The sequence below is a fragment of the Pogoniulus pusillus genome, chromosome 6 (genome assembly GCF_015220805.1).
Source record: "Pogoniulus pusillus isolate bPogPus1 chromosome 6, bPogPus1.pri, whole genome shotgun sequence".
Classification (NCBI taxonomy): Eukaryota; Metazoa; Chordata; class Aves; order Piciformes; family Lybiidae; genus Pogoniulus; species Pogoniulus pusillus.
Genome location: NC_087269.1, coordinates 24,354,374 through 24,374,224, shown reverse-complemented (window position 1 = coordinate 24,374,224; position 19,851 = coordinate 24,354,374). Strand labels below are relative to the sequence as shown.

Genomic DNA, 19,851 nt, shown 5'->3' with positions numbered 1-19,851 from the left:
CTCACCCCACAGGGAACAGAAGTGCCCCCAGAAGCAGCCAGCTTGGTGTCAGTACCTGTTTGGAGCAGATGCAGCTCATAGGTATCCTGCTCTTGCACAGCTGGCAGTGGCAATGCCCATGGATACCACCCAAGTGTCACAGTGCCTCCAGACACACAGGTGCCTGCAAGAACATTGTGCATCTGATGGCAGCAGCTTGCCAAGAGCAAACATCATGAAGACGATCAACTGCCTTGAATCCAGGAAGTCGAAAACTGCTTAAGACCAAATCTCTTGTGCCTCCCCACACAGTCACAGCCTCTCTGACTCAGAAACTGATCCCAGCCCAGTTGGACGCACCAGAACAGGTCACTGCTGGCTGCTAGTACCTTAGCTCTGGGAACTCCTGCTCCATCCTTCTGCTGAAGAAGCTGAAATGCCAGAAGCTGGCTTGTAGCTGTGGCAACAGCAAATGCAAAATCCTACCACGCTTGACCACAGTCTCTTCCAGCATGTGAGCTGCACAAGAACAAAACCAGGTTCCTCCCTCCCCTCCCAGGAATAAACTGGGTCTCTGAAAGCTCTTCCCACCCCCAAAGCAACAAATCAAACTGGCAGGGGCAAATTTAGCCAGGCTTTGATTGCTTTAGCAGGATTCATGGAATCATGGACTTGTTTGGGTTGGAAAAGCCCTCCATGGTCATCCAGTCCAGCCACCGACCCAGCAGCACCACAGTCACTAAACCATGGCCCCAGGTGCCATGGCCACACGTTTTGCACACCCCCAGGGATGGGGACTCCACTACCTCCCTGGGCAGCCTGTTCCAGGGCCTGACCATTTGCACTAGTTATGCTTGATGGCACCTACCAAAAGAGCCCAGAAGAGTTTGGAGACAGCAGACAGAAGCTGAAGATCTCTCCCACACTACTACCAAGACTATACCTACTGTTCAGTGCAGGTGAGGAGCAGCTTCTGCATCTGCAGCCCTGAGTTCCAGGCTGACCAAATCAGAGCATCTGGCTGCTCATGGCTTGGGTGGGTAGCTTACTGACTGAGTAAAAAGACTGGCTGATGGTCAAGCCCAAAGAGTGGTGGGGAATGGAGTTAACTCCACTGGCATCTGAACACTGGTGGTGCTCCCAGAGCTCAGTACTGGGGCCAGTTCTGTTTAACATCTTGATCAGTGATCTGGGTGAGAAGATGGAAGCACCCTCAGTGAGTTTGCAGAGGACACCAAATTGAGTGAGATCATTCACCTGCTGGAGGGTAGGGAGGCTCTGCAGAGGGACATGCCAGGCTGGATCCACAGGCTGAGGTCAATGGTATGAGGTTCAACAAGGCCAAGTGCCACAACAGCCCCATGAAGACTATGGGCTTAGGAACAGAGTGGCTGGAAACTGCTCAGCAGAGAAAAACCTGGGGGTGTTGGTCAAGAGACAGCTGAAGATGAGCCAGCAGTGTACCCAGGTGGCAAAAAAGGATATCAGCGTCCTGGCCTGGATCAGAAATGATGTGGCCAGCAGGAGCAAGGCAGGGATTGTGCTCCTGTGCTCAGCACAGGTGAGACCACAGCTTGAGTGCTGGGTTCAGTTTTGGGGCCCTGACTCCAAGATGGACACTGAGGGGATGGAGCAGGTCCAGAGAAGGGCAAGGAAGCTGGGGAAGGGTCTGGAGAACAGGGCTGGGGAGGAGCAGCTGAGGGAGCTTGGGGTGTGTAGTGTGGAGAACAGGAGGCTGAGGGCAGAGCTCATTGCACTCTATAGCTCCAGAGTGAAATGGGGGTTGGTCTGTTTTAACTAGTAACAAGTGGCAGGATGAAAGGAAATAGCCTCAAGTTTGCCAGGAACATTTAGGTTGGACATTAAAAGAAACCTCTTCCCCGAAAGGGTTCTCAAAACCTGGCACAGGCTGCCCAGGGAGGTGGCTGAATCCCCGCATCCCTGGAGGTGTTTCCCAGAGGCAGAGCTGTGATGCTGAGGGCCATGGGCTAGCCCCAGCCTTGGCAGAGACCAGCTGGATTGGACTGGATGCTCTGGAAGGCCTTTCCCAACCCAAATGGTTCTGGTTTATACAAAAAATCATCTGTGGGTGTTGAGGAGTAGAAGGTAAAAAATGGCTTGAAGTGAGTGGAACTGCTTCTGAAGAAGGACTGAGAACTCTAAAGACTATCAGCACATCTGCAGCTAAAGCCACAGCTGCCCTTGGAAGCTAGGTCAGGTCTGATGACTTGAGATGCAGCCAGGAATTGCATATAATAATGAGAGGTTAACAGGCAGCTGGCAGGGACAGGGGAAGATAGGGAGAACAACAGCAAGCACCATCTAAGAAGCTTGTAACAGCAAAGCCTGGGAAAACCCCGCAGATTTAGCCTGGGTGAGGGCTTCAGCCCCCAGCCCAGCAGCTGCTTGCAGACTGTCTCCCTGTGGCTTGCAGGGGCTTCTCACGTGAGCCTCAGCACTGTAGACAGAAAGCAAAGGCCTGAGCAAAGCTTCCTGCCTCTGGGGAAGTGAAAGTGGGGAGCTTCTGGGTCTCAGGGCTTGTAGTGAGGCCTGTTTGCTTGTTCCTTGCTGTGATTGATCTGTTACTTGGTTTCATTTCAATATTGCCCGAGCCTGCAGATGCTGCAGATGAGCCTACACCGACTACTGAGCAAAGCCAAGCCAGTCCCACAGTCGGGGTTATTCTAGCTGGCAGCAGAGGAAGGGAGCGCCAGATGAAGCAGAGTTACCATGGGAGCCCAGGATGCGTCACTTCTCTTTGTTCCCTGCCTGCCACGTGAGGGAAGGGCTCAGCAGATGGCACAGAAAAGACCCCAAAGATCTCCAAAGGTCTCTGCATTCTACTGAGGTTTAGGCTTTCTGATCCAATTTGGTACCAGCTTCTGGTGCCAGGAGGACAGCAAACAATACTGATCTGTAGGCCGAGCTGTCTGCCTATATATATCCACTGCCACGGATACACATTTCCTTCCCAGCACTGCCCAGCTGCTGCTTGCAGTGCCTTCTGCTAAATTTAGCCCCAGCAGGCTCCAAGATCCTGCCCTTGCCACGCTCAGAGAACCATCAGACGCCTGCCAAAGGCAGCTAGGCAGGGCAGAAGTTTGTAAACATAGCAGCAGCCACCTCACAGCAACGGAGGGGAGTGCTCAGAGCTCAAGAGAGACAAGAGCTGCTGCACAACTGCACGGGCAGCTTGTGAGCTGAGCCCACCACGTGCTTATCCAGGCTTTGGTTTTCACCTCACTCAGAGAACCCTCTCACTCAAAAGAGACTCTCCAGAGTACCCAGTCCAACCAGTCTCTAACTCTGCCAAGGCTGGGGCTAACCCATGGCTCTCAGCACCACAGCTCTACCTCTTTCAAACACCTCCAGGGATGGGCATTCAACCACCTCCCTGGGCAGCCTGTGTCAGTGGTTGAGAAATCTTTCAGGGAAGTTCTATCTAGTGTCCAACCTAACTCTCTCCTGGCATAATTTCAGGCCATTTCCTCTCCTCACCTGAGCCTAGGGAGCAGAGCCCAACCCCCACCTTGCTGCACTCTCCTCTCAGGGAGCTGTAGAAAGCAATGAGCTCTGCCTTCAGCCTCCTCTTCTCCACACTGCACACCCCCAGCTCCCTCAGCTGCTCCTTCCCAGCCCTCTTCTCCAGACACCTTCCCAGTTTATTGTCCTTCTCTGCACCTGCTCCAGCCCCTCAGGGTCCTTCTTGGAGCGAAGGCCCAGAAGTGCACCCAGGATTCATAGTGTAGCTAGCCTCCCCAGTACAGGGGCACAACCACTTTGCTGTCCTGCTGGCCACATCACTGCTGATCCAGGCCAGGAAGCTGGTGGCCTTTTTGGCCAGCTGGGCATATGTTGGTTAAGCCCAGTATGAATCTTCAAGCATCTCCTGTTCCAAGCCATTATTTTCTACACAAAAACCATGGAGTGCTTCACTGCTTGGCTTATTTTAGCGCCTCTTTCACAGCTGCCAATTTCTTCCTCGTCTGTCAAACCAGCTCTGACTCAAAGGACATTACTCCACCTCTATCCTCCTCCACCTCCCAGAACCACCCATGTGCTGCCCAACACCAGCATCTCCAGGGAAATGTGGTCTTTCCTCACACAGCAGCAAGCACAGCACCTCTGTGTAGTAACAGGCAACATACCATGTGAGAAGCCTTCACCTCCTGAGCTGTCCTGCTGGCATCAATGCTGCATACTCATGGTTTCAGTTTGTGAGGTCATGCTGCAAAGGAGCCTCTGTAGGGAAAACACTGAGACCTGTCTATCTTCCATCACAGAGTTGTTTGGGTTGAAAGGCCCTCTAAGACCATACAGTCCAACCATCAACCACCATGGCCACTAAACCATGGCCCCAAGTGCCACGGCCACACCTTTCTTGAACAGCTCCAGGGATGGGGACTCCACCACCACCCCGAGAGAATGCATCACCACAGCCTGATCTTCACCCTAGGCACCAGTTTGGCAAGCTGCCAGTCCAACCTACCCAGCTGCCAGCACTCTCCTGATAGCTTCAGGCTGCAAAACTCTGGTGCCCACATAGCAAATCACCCAACAACTGCTGCTGTCATCTGCTCTCAGGCATGAACTCCTGATCACCTACATCAATTGCCACTGTGTGTTTCCCAGCAACTACCAACAAAATGAACTAATGTGAAAGCCAAGAAGTGCCACATCTGACCTACTTCTCACAGCTCCGTGGAGGGCACAGCATCGACAGCAGCCACAGAGCCACAGAATGGGTTGGAAGAGACCTCAAAGAGAATCCATCTCCAATCCTCTGCCATGGGCAGGGACGCCTCCCACCAGCCCAGCTTCCTCAAGGCCTCATCCAGCCTGGCCTTCAACACCTCCAGTGAGGGGACATCCACAGTCTCCCTGGGTAGCTTGTCCTAGTGCCTCCCTGCCCTGTTTCATGTTCCTGCAGTGACTCTAACACAGATGCTGGCATCTCCTTCTAAATCTCACTTTAATAACTGATCCTTGGGCCAGAAGATGCTTTCTTCAGCAGCCACAGAATCATAGAATCAACCAGGTTGGAAGAGACCTCCAAGATCATCCAGTCCAACCTAGCACCCAGCCCTATCCAGTCAACTAGACCATGGCACTAAGTGCCTCATCCAGGCTTTTCTTGAATACCTCCAGAGATGGCAACTCCACCACCTCCCTGGGCAGCCCATTCCAATGCCAATCACTCTCTCTGTGAAGAACTTCCTCCTAACATCCAGCCTATACTTTCCCTGGCACAACTTGAAACTATGTCCCCTTGTTCTATTGCTGGTTGTCTGGGAGAAGAGACCAACCCCACCTGGCTACAATGTCCCTTCAGGTAGTTGTAGACAGCAACGAGGTCATCCCTGAGCCTCCTCTTCTCTAGCCTAAACAACCCCAGCTCCCTCAGCCTCTCCTCATAAGGTTTGTGTTCCAGGCCTCTCACCAGCTTTGTCGCCCTTCTCTGGACACCTTCCAGCACCTCAACATCTCTCTTGAATTGAGGGGCCCAGAACTGGACACAGTACTCAAGGTGTGGCCTGACCAGTGCTGAGTACAGGGGAAGAATAACCTCCCTTGTCCTACTGGCCACACTGTTCCTGATGCAAGCCAGGATGCCATAGGCTCTCTTGGCCACCTGGGCACACTGCTGGCTCATCTTCAGCTTACTATCTATCAGTACCCCCAGGTCCCTTTCCTCCTGGCTGCTCTCAGCCACTCAGTCCCCAGCCTGTAGTGCTGCTTGTGGTTGTTGTGGCCAAAGTGCAGAACCCTGCACTTGGCCTTGTTCAGTCTCATCCCATTGGCCTCTGTCCACCCATCCAGTCTGGCCAGGTCCCTCTGCAGGGCTCTCCTACCCTCTAACAGCTCCACACCTGCTCCTAGCTTGGTGTCATCTGCAAGCTCACTGATGCTGGACTCAATCCCCTCATCCAGATCATCAATAAAGATATTGAACAGGACTGGGCCCAGCACTGATCCTTGGGGGACACCACTAGTGACAGCTGCCAACTGGATGTGGCACCATTCACCACCACTCTCTGGGTTCTGCCATCCAGCCAGTTCTTGATCCAGCACAGAGTGAATCTGTCCAAACCATAAGGTGCCAGCTTGGCTAGGAGCTTCTTGTGTATCCTCATAAGCCACAGCATGGAGCTGCTGCTTGAACATCACCAGAGCTGAGCCTCTTCAGCCCTGGCCGGTGTCCCAGAAGGACTCTGTCCCTTCTGCCTTCCATCCCCATCCCTGTGCTCCTGAATCCAGCTCCAGAACCCAGCTCCTGAAGTCACTTCCCATCTGCTGCTGAGCTCAGGCTGGGACTTTCCCAGGGTCTGCTCCCAGCAGCAGTGATGCCAATGGTACCCAGCCATCAGGGGCTGGGGTACAGCCATCTTCTGCTCAGGCTCTGCAGAATATTTCTCTTCCCACTTCCTCTGCTGCTCTCCATAGTTTCTTCTCCACATTGAGTTGTCAAAGTTTACTGACCTCCATTTATAGAGCAGCTGCTCCTTGCCTTCCTTCACCTTCATCATCCTTTGCTGAACCTTCCTTTTGGAGCTGGAGGAGCAGCCAGTCTTCAAGATACAATAACAGAGAAAGAGGCTTTGTGGGTGGGGTTTTGTTTTCCTATAGCTTTTTGTATTATTCTCTGACCTTCACTAATTAAATTCACTCATTTACTGCTTAGGCTTGACTGCTACTTCCAGCACTTGGACCTCCCAATTCTGACCAATAAAAAACACCACAAATCAAACAGTTCTGCATCATGCCAGCACTGCATGAACAATCCTAAGCTTTCAGAGACACAAAAGGGCCTGGAAACTGCAAGGCTCTTTAAAGCAGAGCAGCAGAGCAAGGAGATAATCACATCCCTATCTGGGCATGAAGCAGCTTTCCGCCATTCCTCACTTTCCTCTGACAGCACACTTGCCTTCTGCAACTCAGGCACAGCCTGGGAAGCACCTCTAGGACAATAGGAAACAACCTCAAGTTGCACCACGGGTGGTTTAGGTTCTGCACTGAAAGGGTTCTGAACAGGCTGCTTTGGGAGGTGGTTGAATTCCCTTCCCTGGAGGTGATCCAAAGAGATGTGGTGCTGAGGGAGGGCCATGGGTTCATAGAATCAAGCAGGTTGGAAGAGACCTCCAAGCTCATCCAGCCCAACCTAGCACCCAGCCCTGTCCAATCAACCACACCATGGCACTAAGTGCCCCATCCAGGCTTGGCTTCAACAGCTCCAGGCACGGTGACTCCACCACCTCCCTTGCCACACTCCACAGGGCCCAACACTTCCTGTGCCACTAATAATCCCACCAAGGGGCAGGGTCGCTCAGAAACACATCCAGGAAGGTGCTGAATGTCACCAGAGAAGGAGACTCCACAGCCTCTCGAGGCAGCCTGCTCCATTGCTGCAGCACCCTCAAAGTGACACAGTTTTTCCTCATGCTGATGTGGAACCTTCTCCACTCCAGCTTGCACAAACTGCAACAGAACTCAAGGTGTGGCCTCACCAGTGCCCAGTCCCTGCCCTGGTCCTGCTGGCCACACCATTACTGATCCAAGGCAGGATCACTGCCCTTCTCAGGACACAGTCTAGCAATGCCTGGCATGCCCAGCCCTGTTAGTCTATCTCTGCCTCATCCACAGTGCTCCATTTCATGTCTGCCACTGCCTTCCCTTCCATGTTGTCCACGCAAGGCTGGTAGCTTTAGAGCAGATGGAGTTTGATGAAGTAGGTCATGCTGGTAGATGTGAAGCAGACAGAAGTAACTGCGTGGAACTGAAGAGGGCTTCAGTGACAGCATTCCCAGCACATCAGGGGCCTACAAGAAGGCTGCAGAGGGACTGTTTGCAAAAGCCTGCAGCAACAGGACAAGGGGCAATGGTTTCAAAGTAGAGCAGAGCAGATTGAGATTGGATGTGAGGAACAAATTACAGTATCACAGTATCACAGTATCACCAAGGTTGGAAGAGACCTCACAGATCATCAAGTCCAACCCTTTACCACAGTGCCCAAGGCTAGACCATGGCACCAAGTGCCACATCCAACCTTGCCTTGAACTGCCCCAGGGACGACGACTCCACCACCCCCCCGGGCAGCCCATTCCAGTGCCCAATGACTCTCTCAGTGAAGAACTTTCTCCTCACCTCGAGCCGAAATTTCCCCTGGCGCAGCCTGAGGCTGTGTCCTCTTGTTCTGGAGCTGGCCACCTGAGAGAAGAGAGCAACCTCCCCCTGGCCACAACCACCCTTCAGGTAGTTGTAGACAGCAATAAGGTCACCCCTGAGCCTCCTCTTCTCCAGGCTAAACAATCCCAGCTCCCTCAGCCTCTCCTCGTAGGGCTTGTGCTCAAGGCCTCTCACCAGCCTCGTTGCCCTTCTCTGGACATGCTCGAGCATCTCAGTGTCCTTCCTAAACTGGGGGGTCCAGAACTGAACGCAGTACTCGAGGTGTGGTCTGACCAGTGCAGAGTACAGGGGCAGAATGACCTCCCTGCTCCTGCTGACCACACCATTCCTGATGCAGGCCAGGATGCCACTGGCTCTCTTGGCCACCTGGGCACACTGCTGGCTCATGTTCAGGCGGGTATCAATCAGTACCCCCAGATCCCTCTCTGTCTGGCTGCTCTCCAGCCACTCCGACCCCAGCCTGTATCTCTGCATGGGGTTGTTGTGGCCAAAGTGCAGCACCCTGCACTTGGAGCTATTGAATGCCATCCCATTGGCCTCTGCCCATCTGTGCAGGCGGTCAAGGTCCCACTGCAGAGCCCTTCTGCCCTCCAACTCAGTCACATCTGCCCCCAGCTTAGTGTCATCTGCAAACTTGCTGATGACTGACTCCATGCCCTCATCCAGATCATCTATGAAGATGTTAAAGAGGATGGGGCCCAGCACAGATCCCTGAGGGACACTGCTAGTGACAGCCGCCAGCTGGATGTGGCACCATTCACCACCACTCTCTGGATCCGGCCCTCCAGCCAGTTCCTAACCCAGCACAGAGTGTTACCATCCAAGCCATGGGCTGACAGCTTAGCCAGCAGTTTGCTGTGGGGGACAGTGTCAAAGGCCTTGCTGAAGTCCAGATAGACCACATCCACAGGCCTCCCCACATCCACCAAGCGGGTCACCTGATCATAGAAGGAGATCAGGTTAGAAAGGCAGGATCTGCCCTTCCTAAACCCATGCTGGCTGGACCTGAGATCTTTGCCATCCCTCAGGTGCGCAGTTATTGGCCCCAAGAGAACCTGCTCCATCAGTTTCCCTGGCACTGAGGTCAGGCTGACAGGTCTGTAGTTCCCAGGTTCCTCCATCCGACCCTTCTTGTGGATGGGGACCACGTTGGCCATTTTCCAGTCTCCTGGGACCTCTCCGGTGAGCCAGGACTGCTGGAAAATGATGGAGAGCGGCTTGGCCAGCTCAGCTGCCAGCTCTCTCAGCACCCTGGGATGGATCCCATCTGGTCCCATGGACTTGTGGGTGTCCAGATGGCTCAGCAGGTCCTGAACTAATTCTTCATGAATTTCCAGGGGAACACATCGCTCCCCAACCCCATCCCCCAGTTCAAGAGGCCACTTGCCCTGAACTCCTCCCTCCTTGCTGTTGAAAACTGAGGCGAAGAAGGCATTCAGGACCTCTGCCTTTGCTTCATCATCAGTTATAGTGTTCCCCTCCTGGTCCAGTAAGGAGTGGAGGCTCTTCTTGCCCTTCCTTTTAGCATTGATACATTTATAAAAGTGTTTTTTGTTAACTTTCACGGAAGTGGCCAGCCTAAGTTCTAGCTGAGCCTTAGCCTCTCTAATTTTTCTCCTACATAGTCTGGCTACCTCCTTAAACACATCAGGAGAAGCCTTCCCCTCCTTCCAGAGGCGATACACTCTCTTTTTCTCCCCCACTTCCTTCAGGACCTCTTTGCTCATCCAGGCTGGTCGCCTCCCCCTGCGGCTCATCTTTCGGCACGTGGGAACTGCCAGTTCCTGTGCCTTCAAGAGCTCCTGTTTAAAGTAAGTCCAACCATCCTGGACCCCTTTGTTCTCGAGGACTGCTGCCCAGGGGACATTGGAAATAAGTTCCTTGAGCAAATTGAAGTTTGCCCTCCTAAAGTCCAAGGTGTAGGTTTTGTTGAAGTGCCTCCCTACCTCCCTGTATATTGAAAACTCTACTAACTCGTGATCACTACACCCCAGGCAGCCTCCCACTATCACATCTCCTACCAGCCCTTCTCTGTTGGAGAGCAGCAGGTCAAGCTGAGCTTGACCCCTAGTAAGCTCGCTTAACAGTTGGGTCATGAAGCTGTCCTCCATGCACTCCAGAAATCTCCTGGACTGCCTCCTCTCTGCTGAATTAAGTTCCCAGCAGATATCTGGCAGGTTAAAGTCACCCACAAGGACAAGATCTGAAGATCTTGAGACAGCCTCCAACTGTTTGTAAAATATCTCATCTGTTCCCTCATCCTGGTTGGGTGGTCTGTAACAGACTCCAACCAGGATGTCAGATTTATTAGTCCTACCTCTGATTTTAACCCACAAGGTCTCTACCCCTTCATCCCTCACCTCAAGCTCAATGGCATGGAGTGACTCCCTAATATACAGGGCCACCCCTCCTCCTCTTCTCCCTTGCCTATCTCTCCTGAAAAGGTTATATCCCTCCAGTATAACAGCCCAGTCACGCCTGTCATCCCACCAAGTTTCTGAAATGGCAACTACATCGTAGTCCCCCTGGTGGACCAGGACTTCCAATTCCTCCTGTTTGTTACCCAAGCTGCGTGCATTGGTGTAGATACACTTCAGCTGGGCTCTCGATTCAATTGTCCTTAGTTTCCTTCCATCTCTCTCCTTCTCAGAGAGAGTAATTCCCTCACCCACCCCCTTCAGACCTAGTTTAAAGCCCGCCTAATGAGCCCTGCCAACTCCATTGCCAGGACTCTCCTGCCCTTCCTAGATAACTGCACCCCATCACAAGCCAGCAGGTCTGGCGCAGTAAAAGTTCCCCCATGGTCAAAGAACCCAAAACGCCGCCGCTGGCACCATCCCTTCAGCCAGTTGTTGATATCGTAGGTTCTGCTGTTCCTCTCTGTGAACTCCCTTGCCACAGAGGGAACTGAGCAGAACACCACCTGCGCTCCCGCCCCATCTATCAATTTCCCCAGGGCTTTAAATTCCTTTTTAATTGCCCTGGTCCCCTTCTTTTCAATTTCGTCGCTGCCAGCCTGTATTACCAACAAGGGGTAATAATCAGAGGAATGGATTAGGTCAGGGATTCTCCTGGTGATGTCCCTAACCCGGGCACCGGGAAGGGAGCAGACCTCCCTGTGAGACGGGTCGGGACGACAAATGGGTCCCTCTGTCCCCCTCAAGATGGAGTCCCCGACAACTACAACTCTTCTCTTTTTCTTGTTTTTTGTGGAGCTAGTCACCACAGTTGGTGGTGACTGCTCCACCATAGGCAATATCTCAGTTGGGGGCTCCTCATTGCTCTCACCCTCTGTACCCTCTGCATGCAGCGCCTCATACTTGTTGCGCAAGGGCAGAGGAGGAGAAGGAGAGGGCCGGGGAGGATTTCCCTTACTACCCCTGACAGGGATCTGCACCCATCCCTCACTGTTTCTAGGGGCAGATTCCTTAGCAGGGGGGATCTGCAGAGCCTGCACCCACAGATCCAGCTCCCTTTCATTCTCCCTTATTGACCTGAGCCTGGACACTTCGTCCTTCAGCTCGGCCACTTCATCTTTCAATTCCGCCACCAAGGTGAGAAGGAAGTTCACCTGCTCACACCTGGTGCAATTGTTCTCCCCTTCCCCTTCAGTAGCAAGTGAGAGGCTGTAGCACTCCCTGCATCCAGTGGCCTGGACTCCTGTGCTTTCCCAGGTCACGTCAGTCTGTGTGCACACGCTCCTCCTGCCCTTTGTAGCACGAGTGACAGGCATAGTGCACAGTGATACTGACAGTCGGAAAGAGAAGGGGGAAAAAAAAAAAAAAAAAAAAAATTCTTTGCCAGGAGGCTGCTGGAACACTGCAACAGGTTACCCAGGGAGGTGGTTGAGGCCCCAGCCCCGGAGATATCCAAGGGAAGGCTGGACAGGGCTGTGGGCAACCTGCTCTAGTGGAGGATGTCCCTGCTGAGTGCAGTGGTTTGGACTGGATGAGCTTTGGAGGTCTCTTCTAGCCCACAGGGCATTGTGTGATTCTCTGCTCAGCAATGGGGATGTTGTTGCTCGGCTTCTGCCCCAGCTGTTGTATAAGCAGATGCATCACCAGGCTTTTCCACAGGATGCCTCTTTTCATCCTTTGCCTTGCTAAGCCTTTCTAAGCTTTTCTGGACAGGTCACCACAACGCTGTCCTGCCATGTCACCAGCAATGCCAGCAGGAGGTCAGGATGACAAGCAATGCTGGTGGCTCTTTGGACACTGTCACCTCCTCAGGTCAGAGATGTTACCTAGTGCCTGTTGCATTACGCATGGGAGATTGTCCTCTTGTTTCAGAACATTTGTACTGGATGAGCTTTGGAGGTTCCTTCCAAGACAGATCATTTTGTGATTCTATGATTTGTTTCCACACACAGATGGGTCTGCACAGCCCTGCAAGCTCAGTTAACTTACCCTAATCATCAAACAGCATTTGTGCAAAGCTTGGCCCTTATCTTTTCTGCCACTCACCTTGCAGGGCGTGCACAGCTCAGGGAGCTCCCAGGGCTCCAGTTACAGCAGCTTTCAGTAAGAGCTTAGTAAAGCTTGGGGAATTCAGCCATTCCTCAGTGTCTGGAGACAGCAGCAATGAAGCCCACAACACAGAAAAGGGCAAGGAGTAATCTAAAGGTAGCAGCATGCTCTGGACAGGATGTTATTGAAGTCACAGAGTCACAGAGTGACAGGGGTTGGAAGAGACCTCTAGAGATCATCCAGCCCAACCCCCTGATGAAGCAGGGGAACTCAGGGTAGGTCACACACTGACACATCCAGGTGGAGCTTGAACATCTCAAGAGAAGAAGACTCCGCAATCTCTCTGGGCAGCCTGCTCCAGGCCTCCAGCACCCTCACACCAAACAACTTTCTCCTCATGGTAAGGTGGAGCCTCCTGGGTTCCAGTTTGTGTCCATTGCCCCTTGGTCTGTCACAAGGCACCACTGACAAGAGCCTGGCACATTCTCCCAGACACCCACCCCCAGATACTTATAGATCATTGATCAGGTCCCCTCCCAGCCTCTTCTCCAGACTAAACAGCCCCAGGGCTCTCAGCCTTTCTCCACAGCAGAGAGGTTCCAGTCTCTTCACCATCCTCGTAGCCTCCGCTGGACTCTCTACAGCAGATCCCTGTCTCTCTTGAACTGGGGAGCTCAGAACTGGACACAATATTGCAGGTGTGATCTCACCAGGGGCAGAGAAGAACCTCCCTTGAGGTTGAATGGCTACAACTGTCTTTAAATCAAGCCCCAGCTAGCAAGGTAGAGCTGGTAGAGCTCTGACTCCACCAGAAACACAGCCTGCTGGATGGATCCAGAGAGCCTGAGGAGTCTCCTTCTCCAGCAACTGTCAGGAACCATCTGAATGTGTTCCTGTGTGACCTGCCCTAGGTGACCCTGCTCTGGCAGAGGAGTTGGACCGGATGCTCTCCAGAGGTTTCTTCCATGCTGTGATGCTGTGTTCTACCTAACAACTGAGGCTGGGGGAAAAGCAAGGAACTAATAACCAGAGAATCATGGAACCATTACAGCTGGAAAAGAACTTCAAGATCATTAAGCCCAACCATAACCCAACTACTATGACCACTGAACACACGACCACTATCATGAGCACCACATCCAGAGCTTCTTGAGCACCTCCAGGCATGGGGACTCCATCACCTCCCTGGGCAGCCTCTGCCAATCCCTGACCAATTCCTCCTCTCCAACCTAACCCTCCCCAGGCACAATTTCAGGCTATTTCCTCTCCTTCTCTCACCTGAAACTAGTGAAAAGAGCCCAACCCCACCTCACTGCAGCCTCCTCTCAAGGAGCTGTAGAGAGCAATGAGTTCTGCCCACAGCCTCCTCTTCTCCACACTGCACACCCCCACCTCCCTCAGCTGCTCCTCATATGACACCTCACCAGCTTTGTTGCCCTTCTCTGGACCTGCTCCAGACCCTGTTGCACTCCAAACTGAACCCAGGAGCCTAGGGGTGGCTTCACAAGTGCTGGGCACAGGGCACATTCTCTGCCCTGCTCCTGCTGGCCACACCATTGCTGATCCAGGCCAGGATGCTGGTGTCCTTCTTGTCCACCTGGGCACACCCTGGCTCATCTTCAGTTGCTGCAAATCATCACCCCTGGAGCCTTTTCTGCTGGGCAGTATCCAGTCACTCTGCCCTAAGCCTGGAGCCGTCAGGGGATTGTTGTGACCCAAGAGCAGGACCCAACCATCGGTTTGTTAAACCTCATCTGACTGACCTCAGCCCATGGATGCAGCCTGGCCAGGCCCCTCTGTAGAGCCTCCCTACCCTCCAGCAGATCACGACTGTCACCTAATTTAGTGTCAACTGCAAACTCACCTAGGGTGCCTCAATCCCCTCACCCAGGTAAGGACACTGAACGGTACTGGCCCCAGCACTAAGCCTTGTAGGACACTTCTTGTGACCAGCCACCAGCTGCAGCTTGCCACAAAGCACAGACCACGGAAGTGTCACTACCAGGATCCGTGCCTCCTGGGCTGCAGACTAAGATGTTACCCAGATTGCTGAAGTGCTTCAGAATCCTCTGAGGAGAGGTTTTCTGAAGGCAAAGAGCAGAGCTGGAAAGCAGAAGGTTAGGGAGCAGCCAGACAGTGAATCCAAACTCAGGAAAGGGTTGGAACCCTCTCCAGCATGACTTCAGCCCAAAAGAACATCTGCACTTCAGCAGAAGAGTTGATTCAGTTTTAAGAGCTAGGGAAAGAATTGGGGACAGCAGCCCCGAGTTCAACATCAGCTGCTGGCCCTCAGATGAAGTGAGAAATGTTGCAAAAGAGCCCTGCTGCACTTCAAAGCAGTGAGAGTCTCCCAGATAAACATTAACCCTGTTTGCCTTCCCTCTTCAAGCACTTGAACCCAAGTGGAGCACCCTTCTTCAGCGTTTCCTAGGTGCCCTGTCATATCTCCAAGCATCTCGGGTAGATGATAAGGCACTTGAAGGGAGATGGGATGGCCTTAGCCGACAAACCCCAGCTGAAATCTGATGCACCGACAGCCAAGTCCTATAAATGAAGCTCAAATGAAAAGGAGGCAAAGCACGACAGGAAGCATGCTTGCTCCCGGAGCAGAAGTGGTGAGCATGCCCTTAGGGGAAACCCTGTTCCTGTAAGCCATGAATCAGAGCCAGCCCCAGGACAAACAAAGAATCATCTGCTCATTCAGTGAGCAGGAAAATTCCCTCTTTGGACTAGCAATGACTCAGCAGGAGGCAGGGCCCATTCTTCATTACTGCAGCCAGTTCACACACAGTGCAGACCACCCAGTCCAGCCCCAACTGCTCCAGCAGCGGGACCTTGCCCAGGATCACAGTGGCTGGGGAGGTTGGAAGTTCTCCAGAGAATATCAGAAATGTTAGGGGTTGGAAGCCACCTCCAGAGATCCTCCAGTCCAACCCTCCTTGCCACAGCAGGGTCACCTGGAGCAGCTCATGCAGGAACACAGCCAGGCAGGTTTTGAATCTCTCCAGAGAAGGAGACTCCACAACCTCTCTGGGAAGCCAGCCCCATCTCTGTAGCCCCCCTGGACTCTCCAAAGCAGTTCCGTGTTTCTCTTGAACTGGGGAGCCCAGAACTAGACCCAGGATTCCAGATGTGACCCAATTAGAGCAGAGCAAAGAGTGAGAACCTCCCTTGACCTGCTGAACATGGTCTTCTTCCTGTATCCAAGCACACCACTGGCCTTTTTGGGCTCCCTGCAGCCTTCTCCTCTGCAGGCTGAACAAACCCAACTCTGCCAGCCTGGCCTCACAGCAGAGCCTTGCCAGCCTGCCAGCATTGCTGCAGCCTCCTCTGGCCCTGCTCCAACAGGTCCCTGTCTGTGCTGTGCTGAGGACTCCACAGCTGGCCCCAGCACTGAAGGGGGGGTCTCAGCAGAGCCCAGCAGAGGGGCAGAATCCCCTCCCTCCAGCTGCTGGTTTTGGTGGGTACAGCTTCTGTGCAGCTGGCAGAGGTTGTGCAGGAGGTCAGCAGAGGATTCAGGCAGGAGCTGAGAAGGCAGCCCAGTGTCCCAGGGACTGAGGGCAAAAGCTGTAGCAGCTGGTGGGTGTTGCTATGGCTTAACAAGTCAAAGTCACCATGAATGCATGTCCTGCAGAGGACAGAGAGAACCTCCACATTTACAGTCTGCCACAACTCTGCAGTCCCACAAAGGTGACTTTACGTGTAGAGCAGCCAGAAAGCTGTCACACCTTCCATTTGGCACTTCACAGGGGTTTGTTGTGGGCTGGAGTCTTTTTACCACCTGTTCCAGGCAGCTCCTGCCCATTCCACTGGGCAATCTGCCGGCCCAAAGACCTTGTCAAGCAGAGCAGTAGCCCGGGATGGAGCTGACTTTCCCTCGCTGCTGTGCCTGCGAACGAGCAGATTCAGCACAAGCCCTGCCACAAGGCAGGGGGTGCGCCCAGGCTCGTCTCCCTGCAGCGGCTCTGGTGGCCCTGAGCATGGCTGACACTCCCAAGCCTAAACAGGAGGCTGGGCACCAGCTGCAGACAACCCCCTGTGCTGTCTGCTCTGACAGCCACTGTCACACCGTCCCTGTCCGGCCAGCTGCGTATGTGCTTGGTTCTCTGAGCTGCGGGGGTCACAAACACAACTGCAGAAGACTAGCAGCCGAGGTACTCCCTGGAAGCCACTCAAGCTTCAATGGCAAGAGACTTCAGCAAGCAGCTCCATCCACTCCCATGCTGGAGGATGAAGGCAGCTATGGAACAAAAGGATCCCTGGGTTACTTTAAGGCTCAGGTTCTGCAAAGCCAACGATTGATGAAAGAGATGTTCTGCCTTGGTGCAAAACAAATGCCTTCTGCCAAGGAGCAAAAAATACCAAACCATTGAAGAGGCAGCAGAAGTTTAACTCTGCAGGGTATCAGAGCTCTGGAGGGCAGGCAAGAGGAATCCAGGTGCTTTGTGACCCCAGGGGTTTGCAACACACACTCCCATCAACTGAGACAATCACAGCATGGCAGAATGGGTTGGGTTGGAAGGGACCTCAAAGCTCATCCAGCCCCAAACCCTTGCCATGGGCAAGGACACCTCCCACCAGCACAGCTTGCTCAAGGCCTCATCCAGCCTGGCCTTCAACACCTCTAGGCAGGGGACAGCCACAGCCTCCTTGGGCAACCTGTGCCAGTGTCTCCAGTGTCTCCCCACCCTCACTCTCAACAATTTCTTTCTCACCTCCACTCTCAGTCTCCTCTTTTCTAGCTCAAAGCCATTGTCCCTCATCCTGGCACTCACAGCCCTTGTCCAAAGTCCCTCCCCAGCGCTCCTGCAGTCCCTTCAGGCACCGGAAGACCATGGTACTAGAAGACCAGGCTGCTCAAGGCCCCATCCAACACGGCCTTGAACAATTCCAGCCTTTGAGCCTTCAGAATCTCCCCAGGCAACCTATCCCAGTGCCTTGCCACCCTCATGGGGAATAATGCATGAAAAACACAGGAAACACAGGTTCCTGTCACATGTCACAGTATCACAGTATCACCAAGGTTGGAAGAAACCTCACAGATCATCAAGTCCAACCCTTTACCACAGAGTTCAAGGCTAGACCATGGCACCAAGTGCCACATCCAACCTTGCCTTGAACAGCCCCAGGGATGGCGACTCCACCACCTCCCCAGGCAGCCCATTCCAGTGCCCAATGACTCTCTCAGTGAAGAACTTTCTCCTCACCTCGAGCCGAAATCGCCCCTGGCGCAGCCTGAGGCTGTGTCCTCTTGTTCTGGTGCTGGCCACCTGAGAGAAGAGAGCAACCTCCTCCTGGCCACAACCACCCCTCAGGTAGGTATAGACAGCAATAAGGTCACCCCTGAGCCTCCTCTTCTCCAGGCTAAACAACCCCAGCTCCCTCAGCCTCTCCTCATAGGGCTGCGCTCAAGGCCTCTCACCAGCCTCGTCGCCCTTCTCTGGACACGCTCAAGCATCTCAATGTCCCTCCTAAACTGGGGGGCCCAGAACTGAACACAGTCCTCAAGGTGTGGTCTAACCAGTGCAGAGTACAGGGGCAGAATGACCTCCCTGCTCCTGCTGACCACACCATTCCTGATGCAGGCCAGGATGCCACTGGCTCTCTTGGCCACCTGGGCACACTGCTGGCTCATGTTCAGGGTATCAATCAGCACACCCAGATCCCTCTCTGTCTGGCTGCTCTCCAGCCACTCCGACCTCAGCCTGTATCTCTGCATGGGGTTGTTGTGGCCAAAGTGCAGCACCCTGCACTTGGAGCTATTGAACCCCATCCCATTGGACTCTGCCCATCTGTCCAGGCGGTCGAGGTCCCGCTGCAGAGCCCTTTGCCCCACACACAACATTATGCTTTGAATCCTCTTCACTGAGCACAGAACAGTGCATCCTTGCACCTCTTGCTCTCTACTTGTTCAAGTTCAACCCCTGTCAAACCTGAACCAAACTTGAGGCAAGAAATTATTGTGATATTCATGAGGCCTGCCTGGTGGACCTGTGGGAAACACAAGAGGAATCAACACAGTGACATCAGCAGCTGGTGTCTGCTAAAAGGGTCCTCCTCTCTTAACAGCACAGAAGCTCAGAAGGGTGGGGGTTGGAAGGGCTTACAAGGGCTTGCAGGGCTTCAAGGGGCCCAGCAGAAAGCTGGGAACAGAGTTTGAGCAGGGCCTGCTGTGGCAGGACAAGGAGGGATAGTTTGCACTGAAAAAGGGAGATTGAGAGTGGAGAGAAGGCAGAAATGCTGGACACTGAGGGTGAGGAGAGCCTGGCCCAGGCTGCCCAGAGTGGTGAGAGCTGCCCCATGGCTGGCACCATTGCAGGTCAGGTTGTCTGGGACTATGAGCAACCTGCTCTGGTTGGGAATGTCCCTGTTGAGTGCAGGGGGTTGGACTGGAGGAGTTTGAGAGGTCCTTTCCAACCCGAAGCATTCTGTGATTCATCTATGTCCAAGCCTGAAGTGGGAACACAAAGCAGATATTAGAGCCACCAGCATGGCTGCACACCCAAAACATCACTCCAGTCTCAATTGCCTTCTGCTGAAAGAAGTTCTGCTTTCAAAACAGAAAGAAGGAATCTTCTGAGCAAAGATTTCCTCTTAAGCAGGGATTTGAGGAGCACACACAGCCTCCATCCACACAGGCTTTGCTCTTAGTCACCTATCCCTAGGAACAGGGAAAAAAACTTGATGACACTGTTGGAGAGGGTCCAGAGGAGGCCAACAAGATGACTCTCAAAGAGCTGGAGAAGCTCCCCTGTGGGGACAGGCTGGGGCTGTTGAGACTGGAGAAGGAAAGGCTCCTGAGAGACCTCAGAGCAGCCTTCCAGTACCTGAAGGGGATGCAGGAGAGCTGGGGAGGGACTTTGGACAAGGGCTGGGAGTGCCAGGATGAGGGACAATGACTTTGAGCTGGGAGAGGGGAGACTGAGAGTGGAGAGGAGGAAGAAATTATTTTGAGGGTGGGAAGACACTGGCATAGGTTGCCCAGGGAGGCTGTGGCTGTCCCCTCCCTGGAGGTGTTGAAGGCCAGGCTGGATGAGGCCTTGAGCAAGCTGCGCTGGTGGGAGGTGTCCCTGCCCATGGCAGGGGGTTGGAGCTGGATGGGCTTTGAGGTCCCTTCCAGCCCAATCCATTCTGTGATTCTATCCATCTCAGATTCTCCCACTGAACGCTGCAGTTAGATGGCTGTGAGCAGTTTCTCCTGGAGAGAGGCTGGCAGGAGCAG

The 19,851-nt window shown here is 53.5% G+C and overlaps 1 protein-coding gene across 4 annotated transcripts in view; it reads right to left on the bottom strand.

The window, feature by feature from the left end:
* Window positions 1-19,851, bottom strand: part of SGMS1 (sphingomyelin synthase 1) — a 134,552-nt gene that overhangs the window by 79,082 nt on the left and 35,619 nt on the right. The window lies entirely within an intron of this gene.